General features: G+C 36.0%; 1 pseudogene; it reads right to left on the reverse strand.

Moving 5' to 3' along the window:
- Positions 1–321: 321 nt before the first annotated feature.
- LOC112809569 (non-histone chromosomal protein HMG-14 pseudogene) lies at positions 322–16897 on the reverse strand (annotated as a pseudogene).
- Positions 16898–19315: the final 2418 nt, after the last annotated feature.

Raw genomic sequence — 19315 nt, forward strand, 5'->3', positions numbered from 1 at the left:
CCAAACACAACATGGGAATAGAAGTAATTTAAAATATTCAAGACATAGTAAATGCACGACCGACTCCAAATTGCCATCTAGTATGCTTGGTATTATAGGATATAAAAACTACCCCAGCTATGGAATGTTGAGCTGACACCCAAGACAATCAAAGCCTCCCACATTCAATATCTCACTATTTCCTGGTTGTACCAAAAAATAAACAACCAGCAAATGATTTCACCTCTTAAAAAAAAGCATTTACACTTAAAAAATGGGATGAGGTGGGATTCCCTCCTTCTTAAAAATGTTTCTAGAGCTACTAAAAAACTTGCATTTAGTTGATAAAAATATTCCTCTGGATTGTACAAGAAGGGCGACAGGGACCACTGGTAAGACATGGTTTATGGTATTAATCAGACTTGGCTTCTTTCTCTCCTGCTTCATCGGAGGCTGGACTCTCCTCATTTTTAGTTTCTCCGTTTTCTGCAGGTAAGTCTTCTTTCGTTTCTTGGTTAGCCACTTCAGCCTGTTTTCCCTTTGCTCCCCTTTTGCCCTTTGTTTGCACTTTTTTGTCTAAAGATTTATCCTTTCCTGCCGCCTTTTTTGGCTTCGTTTCCACTTTGCAGGAGCAGGTTTAGCTGACAACCTCGCCGACCTCCTCTTGGGCTCCTCCTTCGACGCCCCCTCCGGGGAGCTGACCTTCCTCTCGGGCGTCGTGGGGGCGGGGCGGGCGTGCCGGGTGCCTGCTGGCCGCGGCACGCCGAGACCCTTCGCGAATCTGGGCTGTCTGGCCGCTACCGGTAGGTCCTCCCCGTATTTACTTTTCTGGGGCCTGAAGCTTATATAATCATGGGAGCTATCTTTCAGAGAAAGAATGTAAAATCACAAATATAAAGTTAAGTATAAACCAAATATCCATTAGAATGAGAAAAGAAATTATACAACTTATAAAATGCCACAAATACCACAAAATTTAAAAAATAACTGTATTTTATAATATAGAATATTATATATTCTATATTATAAGATATAATATAAAATATAATAAATAAATAAATAAATAAATAAAATAAAAAATAAAAATATTTTTATTCAGATGGCTGAGTAATATTCCATGGTATATATATACCACATCTTCTTTATCCATTCGTCTGTTGAAGGGCATCTCGGCTCTTTCCACAGTTTGGCTATTGCGGACATTGCTGCTATGAACATTGGGGTGCATATGGCCCTTCTTTTCACTACATCTGTGTCTTCGGGGTAAATACCCAGGAGTGCAATTGCTGGGCCATAGGGCAGCTCTATTTTTAATCTTTTGAGGAACCTCCACATTGTTTTCCAAAGTGGCTGTACCAACTTGCATTCCCACCAACAGTGTAAGAGGGTTCCCCTTTCTCCACAACCTCTCCAACATTTGTTGTTGAATACCCAACTTCGGCATCAACGTGGATGGGACTGGAGGAGATGATGCTAAGTGAAATAAGTCAAGCAGAGAAAGTCAATTATCATATGGTTTCACTTATTTGTGGAACATAAGGAATAGCAGGGAGGACATTAGGAGAAGGAAGGGAAGAATGAAGGGGGGGAAATAGGAGGGGGAGACGAACCATGAGAGACGATGGACTCTGAGAAACAAACTGAGGGTTCTAGAGGGGAGGGGGTGGGGGGATGGGTTAGCCTGGTGATGGGTATTAAAGAGGGCACGCTCTGCATGGAGCACTGGGTGTTATACGAAAGCAATGAATCATGGAACACTACGTCAAAAACTAATGATGTACTGTACAGTGACTAACATAACATAATAAAAATATTTTTATTCATAATATATAATTTACATGAACAAAAATGCGCAAATTTTAGTATGGAGTTTAGTGAGCATTGACATACATATAAACTTAAGTAATCACCAATCCGGTCAAGATATAGAACATTTCTTTTAGCCCTGAGCTTTCTTATGCTCCTTTCCAGTCAATTTCCACCCCAAAGTCAATCTCTGATCCAATTTCTGTGATCATAGACTATTTTTGCTTAATCTTGACTTTCACGAAAGGCATATAATTCAGTTTGAACTTTTTAAATACATGGATGATCTCTGATGTGGGAAACAAAGGCAGAAGAAAAATTATTAAATTTCCTACTACTTACAGCCCACTGACAAGTCCTTAAGACAGACACAGTGACATTCCTCTAGGAACTCACCTACATCCATATTAATAAATTGCTAAGGGCAAAAGGCAATCTTAGCCCAACCCCAGGACCCTGTGAGTCTACTTTAACATATAAAAATTCCTTTGGAAACTTCCTTTATCTCTATCCCCCAAGATACATGTTGGCAATCATCCCCCAAGCATATGACCCACTGAAATACATGTGAAGGGTCTCATAACTCAGGTTTTATTAGACAGTAATAAATGACCTTTTCCCACCATAGTTAGCCCCCTCAAGGTCCTGGAAACTTTGCTTCCAAAATTCCTTAGAGACTTACGCTATCCCTAACCTCCTCCCAACTTGAAAGTATAAAATAGGCCACTCTTCATGACCCCAGCGCAGTTTTTTCTGCTCACGCATCCTGTCTCCGTGCTTTAATAAAATCACCTTTTTGCACCAAAGATGTCTCAAGATTTCTTTCTTGGCCGTCAGCTTTGAGCCCTAATGTCTTTTCCTACCTCAATCTCTTTCACTGAAAATAAAAATTTGGAAATTCATCCATGCTGTTGCATGTATCAGTAGTTTGTTTTTAAAGCTTTGTCATATTTCATTGTAATAATGTGCCACAGATTTCTTACTTTTTCTCCTATTAAGGAATATTTAGATTGTTTCCAGTTTAGGGTATTAGGAGTTAAGGTGCTATGAACATTTACACATTATCTACAAGTCTTTATGTAGACACAAGTTTTCATTTAACATAGAGTAAAATCCCAGGAGAGAAAGAATGAGTCATGAGGCCAGTTTCTGTTTGACTGTATGAAAACTTATCAAACTGGTGTCTGAAGTAGTCATGTTATTTTACATTCCCGATGGGAAGTCAGGACTTCCAGTTTTTCCAAATCCTTAGTCTTCTTTTAAACGTGAAATAGTTCTTAATCTTGTTTTAATTTACATTTCCATGATACGTATGGATGCAGCCAATTTGTGCATAAAAGGATGCTTAACATCAATAGATATCAGAAAAATGCAGAACATTTTAATTTTGGTGAAATCCAGTTGATAATTTTTCTTTCATTTTTAGTGCTTTTTTGCACTGTTAAAACTTTTCCTACACTAAGATTGGTTATTCATTCTCCCATTGTGGGGATATTTGAATTATTTTTATTTTGGGGGAGATTATCAGTAGAATTTGCTGTAAACTTTAGTACATGATTGGAAAAACTTTCATACATTTGTACATGCATATACAAGTCTTTGATGGGATGTAATTATTCATTTACCATGGGTAAATTCCCAGGAAGGAAACTACACTTCACTAAACTACTTTTTTGTGGGCAGAATCTATTCCTGTCCCCTTTTAAATTTTATTTAATTAAAGATTTCATTTATTTGTTTTGACAGAGAGAGAGAGAGACACAGCGAGAGAGGGAACGCAAGCAGGGGGAGTGGGAGAGGGAGAAGAAGGCTTCCCGCTGAGCAGAGAGCCAGACGTGGGGCTCCATCCCAGGACCCTGGGATCATGACCTGAGCTGAAGGCAGATGCTTAACGACTGAGCCACCCAGGCACCCCTCTGATCCCCTTTTAAATTGGGTTGTTTATCTACTGATTTCTATATATTTTTCATGTATATGGAATAAAATCTTTTTTGAGATATGTGTTATGTGTTTTGAGAATATGTTCCCTAATTCTATGGCTTGCTTTTTTTTCATTTTCTTATCAGTGGTTTTGATGACCAAAATATTTAATTTAGGTGAAAATCAATTTTTCTATTTTTTCCTTTATATTTCATGACTTTTTATCATATCAAAGAAATTTTCCCTACAATAAAATTAAGCAAATATTTTTCTATGATTTCTCAAAAAGGCACATGCATTTAGATTATGTTTATGTGTATGATCCATCTCAAATACTTATATATGTTGTAAGGTAAGTGTCAAGGTAAAATTCTTTTCCCATACGTATATACAGTGGTTCAAGCAGAATTTGTTGAAAAAAATCTCCATTCCCATTGGAATATCTTGGAGCATTTGCCAAAAATCAATTTTCTATATATGTGGGAGGTCATGTTTGGACTTTTTACTCTAATTGATCTGTTTTTCTATTAGTCCATACAACATTGACTTAGTTATAGTAAATAGTAAGTTGTTTTGTTGTGTTTAGTAAATAACTAACTTTATTAAACAAAATATGCACCATTAAGAAAGATTTTCAGGCAACTCTTGGAAAAAATCTAGAGCAAAAAAAAAGTTCTATCTTTATTAGAAAATTGGCCAAAACTGACCACTTTTATTCCCACCAGTAGCATATGAATGGTCCGTTTTTTCCACATCCTTACCAGCATTTGTTATTTTCATTATTTTTTTAGCCATTATAAATAGTGCTTAATTATATGTCATTGAGGTTTTAATTTGTATTTTCCTAATGGTTAATGATACTGAATATATTTTCATGTGTCTATTTGCATGTCCATATCCTTTTCATTGAAATGCTGTCCATATATTTTGCTCCCCCTCTAATTGGTTTGTTTAGTTTTCTTACTGTTGAGTTTTGAGAGTTCTTTCTAATACTAGCACTGTCAGATATATGGCTTGCAAATATTTTCTCTCAGTTTGTAGCTTGTATTTTCATCCCCTTTACAAGGCTGTCAAATTTAACTTTGTCTAGTCCTAGGGGCGCCTGGGTGCCTCAGTAGGTTAAGCATCTCACTCTTGGTTACAGCTCGGGTCACAGTCTCAGGGTCCTGGGATCAAGTCCCTCTGGGATCAAGCCCCTGTGCAGGGCTCCAAGCTCAGCTTGGAGTCTGCTTGTCCCCTTCCCGGCCTCTCCGCTTCTCCCCCATTCCTCCCCTCACTCTTTCTCTCAAATAAATAAATAAAAATTTTTAAAAAAAGAATTTTGTCTAATCCTAGATTCTAAATATTTTTCCTGATTTTTTTTTCTAAAAAATTTTACATTTAAGTTTACGATCAATTTTGAGTTAAGGTCTGAGGTTCATATTGAGGTTTATTAAAAAAATTCTTCTTGTCTATGACTTTCCAGTTGCTCCATTTGTTAAAATGGCTATTCTTCCTCCATTAAGTTGTTTTTGTTCTGTCATCAAAATCTGTTGGGAATATTTCTGTGGTCTCTGCTGGGTCCCACTAACACCTATGGAGAAGGGGAGGGGAAGCACTGGGGATGCAGTGATTAGCTGCATCAGCTCACACCATCTCATTAAGTCTCACACCTACCATGTGGAGGAGGTAGAGGCTTAGCTCACGTTGGACCCTGCTGGCACACTACCCTAGTCGGGGAATCAGAACTCTACTTGCTTCTGCTGGGCAGGGTACAGAAGATCAACTCCTTGCCTGGTCGGTCAACACCACCCAACTGGGAAATCAGAGTGACAGTTGTTGCTTCCATAGAGGGGATGGGTATAGCTGGGTAGAATATCTGCTTCCCATTTCTCCTCACCGAAGTCACAGTGAAGGCAGTATTTCCATTTGTGCTTGAGTGGAATAGGGTAAGTGTTGCTCAGATGTTTTCTGTTCCATTTGGCTACCCTTGTCCTGATCGAATGATTCGGAGGGACAGGCTTTTCCTAGTTTTTTCTACCTGTGTCTATTGATAGGTATTTTGGAGTTTTCTGTGATATTTGGAAAACAATAAGAAAACCCAGAGAACTCACTATCATGTTTTTGGTCAAGTCCTGAAATCCCTAGGCAATGTGCCCTCTTGCCACTTTTGAGAGGCTTACTCTGCTTGTTATGTCCAGGATATTTTAGTTGTAAGAGGGAGGACCTGGGAAGAATGGTACTACTCCATCTTGGTCAAAACTGAAGTCCTCCAAATATTTATTATAGGACTCTAAGTATTGAGTCTATGAAAGCATTCATTGCACATGTAGTAGTTCCATTATAAATATATGATTCTTCTGATACATGTAATATCTCTGGCAATCTTAAATATATATTACCTGAATGTTTCACAACGTAGGATAAAAAATATAACTGGAAGTCATAGATTCTATCCAAACAAACATTTTAAATTGGCCTCTATTCCTTTTGTTGTTGTTGTTGAAATGGCTAGGGAAAAAAACCTTATGCATACAAATGAGAGAATTAGATCCATTTTCTTTCCGTATCAGTGTTTAAATAACTAGATTCATTTACCCACTTTATTTTAAGATTTTATTTATTTCACAGAAGGAGAGACAATGAGAGAGGGAACACAAGCAGGGGGAGTGGGAGAGGGAGAAGCAGGCTTCCCGCCGAGCAGGGAGCCCGATGTGGGGCTTGAACCCAGGACCCTGGGATCATGACCTGAGCCGAAGGCAGACGCTTAACGACTGCGCCACCCAGGCACCCCCATTTACCGACTTTAAACTTTACATTTCTACCAAATTAATGTTTTGAAGTTTTTTCTGATCTTTTTAATGAGGTTTTACTGTGATGTTTTTCTTCTTGTAGGATTGAGGATATATACATCTGTTATATAATTGTTTTTTCACTAGCTGTTATTCTATTTATGGTACATCAATGATACATTTGTAATGATGCTATTATATAAAACCATAAAAATATCTAGATTAGTACGTTATAAATGATTACAAACCCTCTGTGGACCTCTTATGATTTAAGTAATCTCCTAGGTCACATTCTGGATCCCAGACTGGCTTCTTATTCATGCCTTATTTTCTAATTGCAAGTTGCAGATGTTTAAATGTATTTCTCTCTTCTATAGAACTAGCTACCTTTCTCCTGGAGGCTAGTGAAAATAAGCTCTTTTCAGTATAAGGATTTTATCACTAATTACCAATGGAAAATAGGGCCTAACAAAAGGCAGTCAACACGGAACAATCTTCCAGAATCTTACATAGCCACCCCTCTTTGTTGCTCTGGTTGTTTCTTCCTTATTTCCTCTTTGAAAAAGCACCGGAATAATTTATTTCTTGTTTTGTCCAGTCTATTACTATGAGAAAAACTGACTTCTCCTCTTCCTCTCTTGAGTCCCTCAGAGCTTCAGTGTGACTTTCTTCTGACACAACCAAAAGTCATTAGAGAAATCTGTTGTGGTGCTTTGCTTCATCCCAGCTAGAACTACAGAAGTGTTCTCGGGAATCTCAGTATACTCTTTATTTATTTTAAAAAAAGTCACCCTAGACTATGTGTTTTTATGATCCCATTAACATTTGTAATATTTAGAAAACAGAGGAGATAGCATCAGTGGTTGGACAGTTACTGTAACACATTTTCTACTGTCCCTCATGATAGAAATTCTGCCAAAGATTAGAGAATGGAATAACATAAACAATCTCAACTTTTGAAAACTAAAAGTCACATTTACTATGAAGCTAAATATGTTTTCAAATATTTCATCTACTTGCATATGTCCTTTCCAAGTTTTGAAGATGGACCAAACAATGTGCTCGCATTGTTGAATATGAGATCATAATATTTATACATATAATTAAATATATATAATTAAATATATCTAATCTAATATAATGTATACATAAATATTATATTATATATTATATATAAGATTTATAAAAAATAAAACACTTTAATGACATTCAGTTTAAACTGCTCTTTCCAACTGAAAATATTTTAAAAAATCAATATAATCTACTATATCAAGGTTGCGAAAAACATTTGAAAAAAATCCAATACACATTTTGGATAAAAACTCTCAGTAATCTAGGAATAAAGAGGAATTATCTCAATTTTTAAAAAGCATGTACAAAAAGCCTGCAGCTAACATCATACTTAATGATGAAAAACTGGTTAGTGTTCTGCAAAGACGGAATGAGAGAGTACTGTCTACTCTAACCACTCTTATGCAACATATTACCAGAAGTTCTAGCTACTAAAACAGTGCAAGGATAAGAAATAAGAAGCACAAAAATTGGAAAGGAGGAAATAAATTTGTATTTGCATATGACATGTTTATCTATGAGAAACTCTGAAGGAATATTAAAAAAATACTCCTTGAATTAATAAGTGAGTTCATTATGATTGCAAAATACAAAATCACACAACATATTGCATTTCTATATACTAACAATTGACCTATAGAAACGGTTATAAAAAATAATATCATTAAAATTACTCCAAAGAAAATAACGTACATGGATTTGCAAAATATATATGAAATATCTACACTTAATAAAATATGCACTGGATTTGTATTGTGAAAATTACAAAATTCTGATGAATGAAATAAAAGAAAAAGACCTAAGTAAATGGAGTGACATAATGTGGTCATGGATGGGAAGAGTAAAGATGTCAATTTTCCTTAAATGAATCAATAGGGGGGATGTAATTCAGACCTAAACCTAAGCAATATTTTTTTGCAGATGTATAAAAAGTGATTATGAATAGCTAAAACAATTTTGAAAAAGAAGAATAAAGTGGGAGGAATAATCCTTCTAATATTAAAGCCTCTTAGATAGCTACAGTAATCAAGACTATGATATTTAGAGAGAAATAGACACATAGAACAAGGGAACAGAATAGCAGACCCAGAAATAGACCCACTCAAATATTTCCAACTTATTTTTAACAACTGAGCAAAAGCAATTCAGTGGAGGAAGGATAGACATTTTGACAAATGAAGCAATCGGAAATCCATAGGCAAAGACACTGAAGCTCAGTCTAAATTTCGGAGTTTTACTCAAAACTGATCACAGACTTAAATGTAAAACCAAACATTTTAGAAAAGAACTTTCAGAAAATCTTTGGAAATGGTCTAGGCAAAGAGTTCTTAAACTTGATAACAAAAGCAAAATCCACAAAAGGAAAAATAACAAAGTTTGATCTCATCAAAATTTTAAAACGATTTGCTCCATGGGAGATCTTGTGACAAGGATGAAAAGACAAGTTACAGACTGGGAAGAAATATTTGTGATCCACATAACCGACAAAGGACCAATATCTAAAATATATAAAGGATTCTCAAAAGTCAATAGTAAAAACAAATAATCCCATTAGAACATGGGCAAAGATATGTCAAACACTGTTGGTGGGATTCTAAAATAGAACAGTGATGCAAGTAAAGGGGATGCTAGTTTCTTACAAAACTAAACATTTTCAAACAACTCAGCAATTGCATACTTGGGCATTTGTCCCAAAGAACTCAAAAGTTATGTTTACACAGATGTTTATATACATTTGTTTATAAACAAATGTTTATAATAGCTTTATTTATAACAGCCAAATACTGGAGGCAAGTCAGATGTCCTTCAACTGGTGAATGGTCAAACAAACTGGGGTAGACCACATCATGAATTACTACTCAGCAATAAAACAAAACTGTAGACCCATACAACTTGGATAAATCTCAAGGGAATTCTGCTGAGTGACATAAATCCAGTCTCAACATGGGAAATACTATATGATTCCATTTCTATAATACTCATGAAATGACAAAACTATTCAGATTAAGAACACATTAGTGCTTGCCAGGGAGGGAGGGTAGTGGCTGTGTCTATAAAAGTATGGCATAAAGGATGCAGTAGTGGAACTGTTCTGTATCTTGATTGTGGTAGATACACAAACGTATACATGTTGTAAAACTGTACAGAACCAAAGATACACACATGCATACATACATACATACCAAGTGCATATGAAACTGGTAAAACCTGAAGAATGTTGGTAGATTATATCAATGTCAATTTCCTGGCCGTGTATGCTCTAGTTATGCAAGATGTTACCTTTGAGGGAAACTGACTAAAGGGTATGCAGAATATGTCTGTGCCATTTCTTATAACTGCATGTGAATCTGTTATCACAAAATTAAAAAAAATTTAAGGAAGTCATCAATGTGTACAATTAGATACTGTTGTGGGTAATGGGAAACAGACTGTAAGTAAATTCACTAAAAATCAGTAGTTATCTCTAGGGAAAAAAAAAAATCATTTGTACCTTCTAAATGTCTCCCATCCATCTTTTCTTCCAGCCTCATCTGGATTGGACACCATGCTCCATAGTCATAATATTCCCTCGCTTACACTTTCACCTCTGCCTTGCATTCTCTCCCTCCATCATTCTTCCCTGGCAAATTACATCCAACTCTTCAGACACTCCAAGACACTTCACCCTGCCTCTGGAAAGAGGACTGTGACAGGATTAAAACACACAACCTTAATGACATTCAACCTCTATGGTTAAAAACTCGCGTGGGCCTGCAGTGCTGCCTATATACACCCTCTGTACTGCCATTGTTTATTCACTCTCCCAGTCTCCTAGGTACAAATTTCAAATCTTTGCTTCTCTTCCCAAAACCTAAGAGCCTTTTTTCTGCTCCTTATCTAATTTGGTGATTTTGTTTCTTTTCTCCCTCAGAAAATGAAAGCAAAAAGGAGAGAAGTTCCATATTCCCAAACCTGCCAACATGCATTCATATTTTTGCCCCTGTTTATTCTTAGGATAGATTATCTGATCATGTATCCCTGCCCAGCATTTTTGGGGGGTCATGGTTAGTATTCCTTCTTGACCATTCAAGTTGTGTAGCTCAAAAATCCCATCTACTGGATGATACAAACATGCTACACTATCTTCCATAGAGAAAAACCTCTTCCTTGACCTCCCTATTCTCCTTTAGTTACTGACCTAATATCATTTAGAAAAATACTTCTCAAAAAGTCATTCCCTCTTCTCCACGTTTTCACATTTAAACCTACTCCAATTAAATATTCTTACCCATCATACATCCAAAACTGCTCATGTTCATATTATCAATGTCCTGCACATTTCTAAGTCCAATGACTGGTCCTCACTTTGAACATCAGGGTATTTGACACTATTAACACCATAATTAAAAAAAAAAACCAACAACTTTCTTATCTTGACCTCATACATAATAATCTCTGAAGGTTTTCTTTCTATATCACAAACCACTTCTTAGGCTTCTTTGCAGTTTCTTCTTCCTTTTCCCTATCACTAAATTTTGAGGTTGCCCAGGGCTAAGTTCTGGGATCTCTTTTCTTTCTCTGTCTATATTCATTTCCAAGTGACCTGTTCCTGGCCTCTATAGGAGTTCCAAATACTAAGCATATAACTCTTAATTTCTATCTTCAGTCCTGATTCTTCCCTGAATTCTAGACACATAAATATAATCCTTTACCTCTTTATTTGGATGTTTATTAAATCTTTTTTTAAAGATTTTATTTATTTATTTATTTGAGAGAGAGAGAATGAGATATTAAACACCTCAAGCTTTACATGTCCACTAGAGAATTCTTGATATCCTCCTGTTTCTTTTTCATCTCTCCACCCAGTCTTGTTGTTCAGACCACAACTTTGGAAGCATCATTGGTTTCTTTCTTTCTCTTACCCTCTATATCCAATCCATAATCAAATTCTATAATTTCTACATTCAAAATATATCTAGAATCTGATCACAACTTATCAGCTCCAGTTTGTTTTCTAAAATTCTCTTTTCAGGCCACCATCATCTTTTATATGCTTATTTAATAACCTCCAAACCTGTTTGCCTGTTCTCTCCTTTTTACCTAAGGGCTATTCTCCACAACACAGCTAGGATGATCCTTTTAAAATGTACATCAACTTATCTTTATTCTCACAGACCAAAATTCATGTAGAACGTCAGCCTGGCTTCACACTATATCACTGAGATTTTAAGGTTATCTCAGCCAGCCGCATCATTTAGCCTAGCTAAGATAAAGAGCTGATTCCTCTATAACTGATCAAATAAGAAGGCACAAATTTGGCAAGACTTTAGATACAAATACTAGATGGACCTATATAGAACACCATATCCAAGAACTGAAAATAAACTTTTTTAAAACACATACAAAATCTTTACAATATTTGAACATATTATAAGTCATAAAGCCAATCACCACAATTTTTAAAAATTAGATCCATACATTCATTTTTTTTTAAAGATTTTATTTATTTGACAGAGAGAGACACAGTGAGAGAGGGAACACAAGCAGGGGCAGTGGGAGCGGGAGAAGCAGACTTCCTGCCAAGCAGGGAGCCCGATGTGGGACTCGATCCCAGGACCCTGGGATCATGACCTGAGCCGAACGCAGGTGCTCAATGACTGAGCCACCCAGGCACCCTGCATACATTCATTGATCTGGAAATTACACAAGAAAATTTTTAAAAGGATGACTAGAAAATACCCAAATATTTGGAAATTAAGAAATACATTTCTAAGTAACACCCTTGGTCAAAGACGAAATAATAACAATTATCAAATATTTTGAGTTGAATAATGAAAATATTACAGATAAAAGCTGGTGAGGATGACATCACTGAAAATGGAGGAGTAGTAAACCTTGGGGCTCTGACCCTTCACACACACACAAAAACAAATAAGCTGGAAAGAACTATCAGAATCAATGTTTTGGGACTTTTGGAATTTAGTGAAAAACTTAAAACAGTGAGGGGAAAGCTTACGAGAGAAAGGAGCTGCTGTATTGTGTAAGAGCACAGTGGCAATTTACATTGCCTTCCCACCATCTCCCACTTACCAGATTGGTGGCAGCCATAAGATGGCAGCCCATACACCCTTCAGGTTGCTGGTGCCAAAGGGAACAATAATGGGCCCAATTCTCAAAGAACTGTGTTTTGTGTTTTGAGCTATCTAGTTCCCTCAAGGACCGGCTTGCCTCTGTTTCATCTGACTTGAAGTGTTCCCAGGGCTGGGGTGGCTTCCTTGGTGGTTTTTGTCAGAAGGATATGAAGGCAAAAGTACTGGCTGCAGTAGACTGGGACAAGGAGTAGTAAGAAAAAGACACACTTCCCAGATAAAAAGCCTGGAAAGGAAGAGGTTGGGAAAAGAGATAACGTGATAAAATAAGGGCATTTAAAAGCTCATTCACACACTGGGTAATGGAGAAGTCCATGTGCGTAAACATGGCTGAATGCATGTTCAGAAAAGGCTTGAGAAGACCCTAAGCTTTCCCTCTGGCTGGCCTTCAGTTTCCATGCAATTAGGAATAGGCTAAGGCAGAGTTTTAAAAGGCCCAGACAAATGTTGGAGTGAACCAATAACAAGCCAATCTATAAAGACTGGAGAATTTTTCTTTTTCTTTTCCTCTCTCTCTCTTTCTCTGTCTCTCTTTCTCTTCTCGGTTCCAAGCCTTTAAGGAAACTGTTAAAATTCTAGCTGACCTTTAAGCTAATAGAACACAGATTTCAGTGGCCACATATGATAAAGACTACAGAGTTTACATGAAATAGTTTAGAAAAGATATTAGGGGTGCCTGAGTGGTTCAGTTGGTTCAGGATCAAGCTCTGCATTGGGCTCCCTGCTCAGCAGGGAGCCTGCTTCTCCCTCTCCCTCTGCCCTTCTCCCCCACCCTCTGCTCATGCTTGCTCTCCTGTGCTCTCTTGAGCATGCTCTCTCTCAAATAAATAAATAAAATCTTTAAAAAAATTTTTTTAAGATATTAAACAAACCCCAACTTCCCACATATGTACAAAAATGATTCTCAGTTGTATTATAGACCTAAATGTGAAAGGCAAAATTGAAAAATATTTAGAAGTTAATGCAGAAAACATCTTCATTACCATGGAGTAATGAAGAATTTTTTTAAAAAGATTTTATTTATTTATTTGAGAGAGAGAGCAGAAGACGGGGGAGGGTCAGAGGTAGAAGCAGACTCCACACTGAGCAGTGACCCCTAATGCAGGGCTCCATCCTGAGACTCTGGGATCATGACCTGAACCAAAGGCAGACACTTAACTGACTGAGCCGACCAGACGCCTCTGAAGAATTTTTATTAGACAAGATACAAATACTAAAATAAGGGGAAAGACCAATAAATTAACTTACCTAAACTAAGAACTCTTGTTCACCAAAGTACGATATCAATGAATGAAAATGCAAGCCACAGAGTGAGAGAAAATATTTGCAGCACATATAACTGAAACATACTTATATCCAGACTAAAATTTAAAAAAAAAAAAAAATAACAACAAACTCTTGTAAACAAACAAAACCAATGGAAAACAATGGGTAACAGACTGACTTGGCACTTTACAAAACAATAATCTAAATAAGAAAAGGTACTCAATAGTATTTATAATAGGAGAAATTATAAATGTAATTACAATAATGTATACCTATACACCCCCAAACTTAGCATAGTTTGTCAACTGCAAATATGTAGTGTACTAATAGTGTGGCTTTGAATAGGTGTAAATATGAAAGCTGTTTGCTACTATGTAGTTAAGTTCGCAATGAGCATTAACACATGACCCAGAAATTACTCAGGTGTTTGCATATGTACCAGAATCCCTGTACACATTTTTTTTATAGCAGCGCTGGTAATGATAGCTTAATGCTGGAATCAATCCACATGTTAATCAACAGTACAAGAGATAAACAGTTATATTTTGACATAGAACTACTTTTCAACAGTGAAAATGAGCTACATCCAATAAGCCAGTAACAGTGGCTGAATTTACCAATATAAAATTGATAGAACCAGCACATAAAATGAAGTACTCCTATAAAGTCAAAAAGAGGCAAACCCAAATTATATAGGAGTGCATACAGATGTTTAAACCATACAGAAAATCAAATAAATCACTACTAATAACGACAGAATGATGTGTAGTGGTTATTTGGATGTTCATTATTGCACTGTTAGTTTAAAGGTATGTATTGAGTTCTATGTTTTTGTTATATAGTTTATATTGGAGGGTAAGAAGTATTCATAAAATACATTTAAAGTCATTATCAAAATGCAAGAATAGTTCTTGGTGTTAAGAATAGAACATTCTGGGGTGCCTGGGTGGCTCAGTCGTTAAGCGTCTGCCTTCAGCTCAGGTCATGATCCCAGGGTCCTGGGATCAAGTCCCGCATCGGGCTCCCTGCTCCTTGGGAGCCTGCTTCTCCCTCTGCCTCTCTCTCTCCCTCTCTCTCTCCGTCTCTCATGAATAAATAAATAAATAAATCTTTAAAAAAAAAAAAAAAGAATAGAACATTCTGCTCTTGCAGGCATATTGTCCAGGAAGGACGAATGGAAAAATCATTTTGGAAACCACCTAAGATAATTTTTAACCTTAATAGCGTTTAGTGTATTATGTATGGGAAGTAATATGCTTGGTAAAGAAAATGAGGAAAATAGAGAAAAGCACAGAGAAACCTAAGTGACAAGGTAGTTCCAACATCTAGATTATTAGTCAAGTAGTACGTAATGCATAGATCATAGATGTATACTTATATATTACTGTTATTGTGTGAAAAATATCTATATATAAAAAGGGCAACTCCTTGGCGTCGAGATTGCAAAAAACGTCCTGGTTCATGATTTGCCTTTAATTTGCATAGTGTTTTTCAGAGCGTTTTTTAAATTTAACATTTTTATGTAACCACTTCTATCAGAATTTTTAATTATAGTCTTTATCTTTGGTGTCATGTTTTGAGAGCCCTTACTATCTCTAATTTACAAAGCTATTCATAGTTTTGTCTGGGATGTGTCTGGGTTATGTTTTTAATGTTTATATGCAATCTAACTGGAATTCAGTTTTATTTATTTTTAAGGAAAGGATGTAATTTTATTTTTAACTAAAAATAGCAACCAATTATCCTAACACCATTATTCAAGTAACCTATCCATTTACTACTCATTTCACATTCCTTGTTACAATATAAATGCTGATGTTTACCTTTGCCTTTATGTTAGTCTTACACATTTTCCCACTAATAAAACTGTACTGTTGCTGGAATACAATAGGCCTTAATTATCAGAAGGCTATATAGCACATTTTAAAATATGACATGTCATTTTATTGAATTTTTCACTCCTTTCTTGACTATTCTCATTCAATTTAATAGATTTGTTTTATAATCATCTTACAATTTCCAAAAATCCCTCTGTGATTATGTTTGCAATTGTACTTATACTTACGATAGTTTTAGGAAAGGATCACTTTCTTTCTGAATTTTTGTCATCTTTCCTTAATTATGGTGTGTTTCTTCTCTTTTATTCAAATAACTATATTTTTGCTAACATTGTAGCCTGAAATATTTCTAGATGAACTTATTGGTATTATTTTACACTTTTGCTTGTTTTAGATACTGGATCTCTTATCCATTTTAATTTTTCCACTTGACTTTCTAACAAATTATTGCTTTGAAATTATTTCTGATGATCACTGCTTTTTGAATATTTACTTTCTTTGTAGCACTCAGTTACTTAGTATTTTATTGAGTCAAGATAGAGGTGGGCACATGTATCTTTCCATGAAATTTACCAGCTTCTAGGTGGTGGATACCTGCAAGAAAATAATTCTGTTTTTAACTCGATCTAAACTGTTTTCCATTCTATCATATCCTATCTATTTTCCATTATATTGTGTTATATTTTGGAGTATTATTCCTTTGCTGTCAGTAACAAAAATCTGTATCCTTGCAAAAAAAAAAAAAGAAAAGAACAAGGAATCTTTATCATTGCCTTTATTGTCTCTTCGCCACATTTATTGTTTTCTGAGTTTTGTCCTAATCTTTATTTTTTTTCCAGTGGATTTTTTAAAAATTGGGAATAAGAACCTGTCAACAATTACATTATCCACTTAATTTACTTCTTTATCTTTCTTTAACTCACTGTACTCAGGATTCTATCTGCTGCACTCCATCAAAATTGTCCTCTTCAAGATGTCAGTGAGCTTCCTGCCACTAAATCTGATGGAAATTTTTGCTTATCTTACTGTTCCTCTCAGCATCATTTGAATTTGAACATTCCATTCCTTCTCGAGTACCGTTTTCATCAATATCATTATTATTTCTGTGACTCCACATTCCTAATTTTCTGACTTTTTCTCCAAGTATCCCATGTGAGTCTATGTTAGCTTTTTTCCCCCCTTTACTTGTAACTTAAATGCCAGTCTTAGCCTGGGTTTTCTCCAGAAAGCAGACACTGGGCTTGCATGAAGGTAGTTTAATTTGGGTAGTAATCTCAGGGAACAGCAACAAGAGGCTGGGAAGAGTTAAACAGGGAAGGAGGGAAAGCCAAAATAAGGATACAATATTGAGCTGCTCAGCACTGCAAGCAAGTGTGGAGTAATCTTGTTGGAATCCTTTGAGGGGCTCAAGCAAAAGAAGCCTCAAAATTCTAATACTCAAGGGAATAGAAGAGAGGACAATTTATCCATTAGCTCTCTTGTTGGTCAAGGATGGCCACATGGGTGTAACTTGGTCAGACGTTCAATTTTGTACCTGTATATAAATGCTGAGCATTCCCACAAGCAGTCCACTCTCCTTAGAGAAATTTTAGGACCGAAAGGAAGAGATAAGTATGTGTAGCTGAGCTGAGGTGCATCAGGTTTCACCCCGGGAGCTGATTGTGCCAGCGGCAGCAGCAGCAAAAGCTGTAGAAATGGTGGGCTGAACCCACGTGAGATGGGGACAAAGAAGTGCTTGAAGTGTACTCTAGTCCCTCCTCTGTTCTTGTTCCACACATCTTCCACTGAAAACTCTCAGTTGCCCCTTCACCATCAATCAACACTTATCTCTACCCTTTTGTAAGTTCCAGAGCTACATACCACTTGTTTTCATACATCTGTCCATGGATATGCTGCAGACACATGAAACTCATATTCAAAAGTGAACTCACTATCTATTAGTTGAGTACTAAGTGCCAGGCTGTGTTCTAGATTTTGATAGAGAAGACATGAATAAAATAGTCACAATCTCTGCCTGCAAACATGTACACTTTAGTAGAAAAGAGATTCAATAAAACAGTAATTTAAGCATGGGAATGCAAACTATTAGGAAGGGTAACCAGGAGAAAGAGTGACATGGGATAGACTAGGATATTTCATACTGAAACTGTTGAGAGTCTCCAACAGGTGAATAGTGGTGTGGGCAGTTGGATGCGTTTAAAAGTGGATGGATCCAGTAGTGATTAGGTGGTTACTTAGTGAGATGAACAAAGCTCAAAAAGAAACTGTGTAACTGGGCTTAAGACAGTATTTCAGGTTATTCTCAAATGCAAATCAGACTATATGCACTTCTTCCTCATTGTCCTCAGGATAAAGTATAAACAATTTATAAGATCTGTGAAGTCCAGAGAGGATTTGGGCATTGCTTACTCGTCTTTATTCTAACTTTGCCTATCCTGGTGAAATCTATACTTCCATTCAGATTGAACTATTTTCATATCTCTGAATGCAAAATACGTTCTTCAATCTTCAGGGACTTTTGTACATTTTGTTCCTTCTTTCTATATAATAGCTTTATTTATCCAACACTCTGCCCTCAATACACTCTGCCTTCAATACATCATCTGATCTTGCATATTCACCTTTTGTTTTTTAAAGTTTCTATTCAAATTCCAGTCAGTTAACATATAATGTAATATTCATTTCAGGTGTACAATATAGCGATTCATCACTTCCATACAACACTCAGTGCTCATTACAGCAAGTGCCCTCCTTAATCCCCATCACCTAGTTCACCCATCCTCTCACCCACCACCCCTCTGGTGACGATCAGTTTGTTCTTTATGGTTAAGTCTGTTTCTTTATTGCCTCTCTCTCTCTCTCTCCCCCCCCCACTTTGTTCATTTGTTTTGTTTCTTAAATTCCACATATGAGTGAAATCATATGGCATTTGTCTTTCTCTGACTGACTTATTTCACTTAGCATAGTACCCTCTAGCTCCATCCATGTCGTTGCAAATGGCAAGATTTTGTGTTCTCTTTTATGGCTGAGTAATATTCCATTGGTTAGCAAGTTATACTTTAAAATGCATTTAGAAATTGTTAGGATAGGTTTATTATATTATGTTCTTCTTCCTTTATGTCATTTATGCCCATTGCAGTATTACTGGCTTCTCAGAAAAGCTCTTTTCATCTCAATGTTTCCTACTTGTATTATCTTCTATCTCATATTTCAGAGCCAATATATTCTTGAAATTTTTTTAGAGGACAAAACAAGAATTTTATAAAATTTTTTCCTATTTTTGCTATAATATTTTATTTTTGGTGTTTAATACAACTAACCTTATATTAATTTTTTTACTATATGGGAAAAAATCACTATAATTAAAGACACACAAACAAATGACAAACTTAGAAAGCATATTTAAAACTCAACCACGACTTTTCTGCAAATCAATAAGAAAATGATTGACAATTCAATTAAAAATAGGCAGAAGATCTGAAGTTTCAATTCGAGAAAAGTAAATATAAATGACTTTCAAATGTATGAGAGGATA

Source organism: Callorhinus ursinus, unplaced genomic scaffold, assembly GCF_003265705.2.
Source record: "Callorhinus ursinus isolate GAN/ISIS: 27379988/994484 unplaced genomic scaffold, GSC_fseal_2.0 scaffold42, whole genome shotgun sequence".
In the NCBI taxonomy this organism is placed as follows: Eukaryota; Metazoa; Chordata; class Mammalia; order Carnivora; family Otariidae; genus Callorhinus; species Callorhinus ursinus.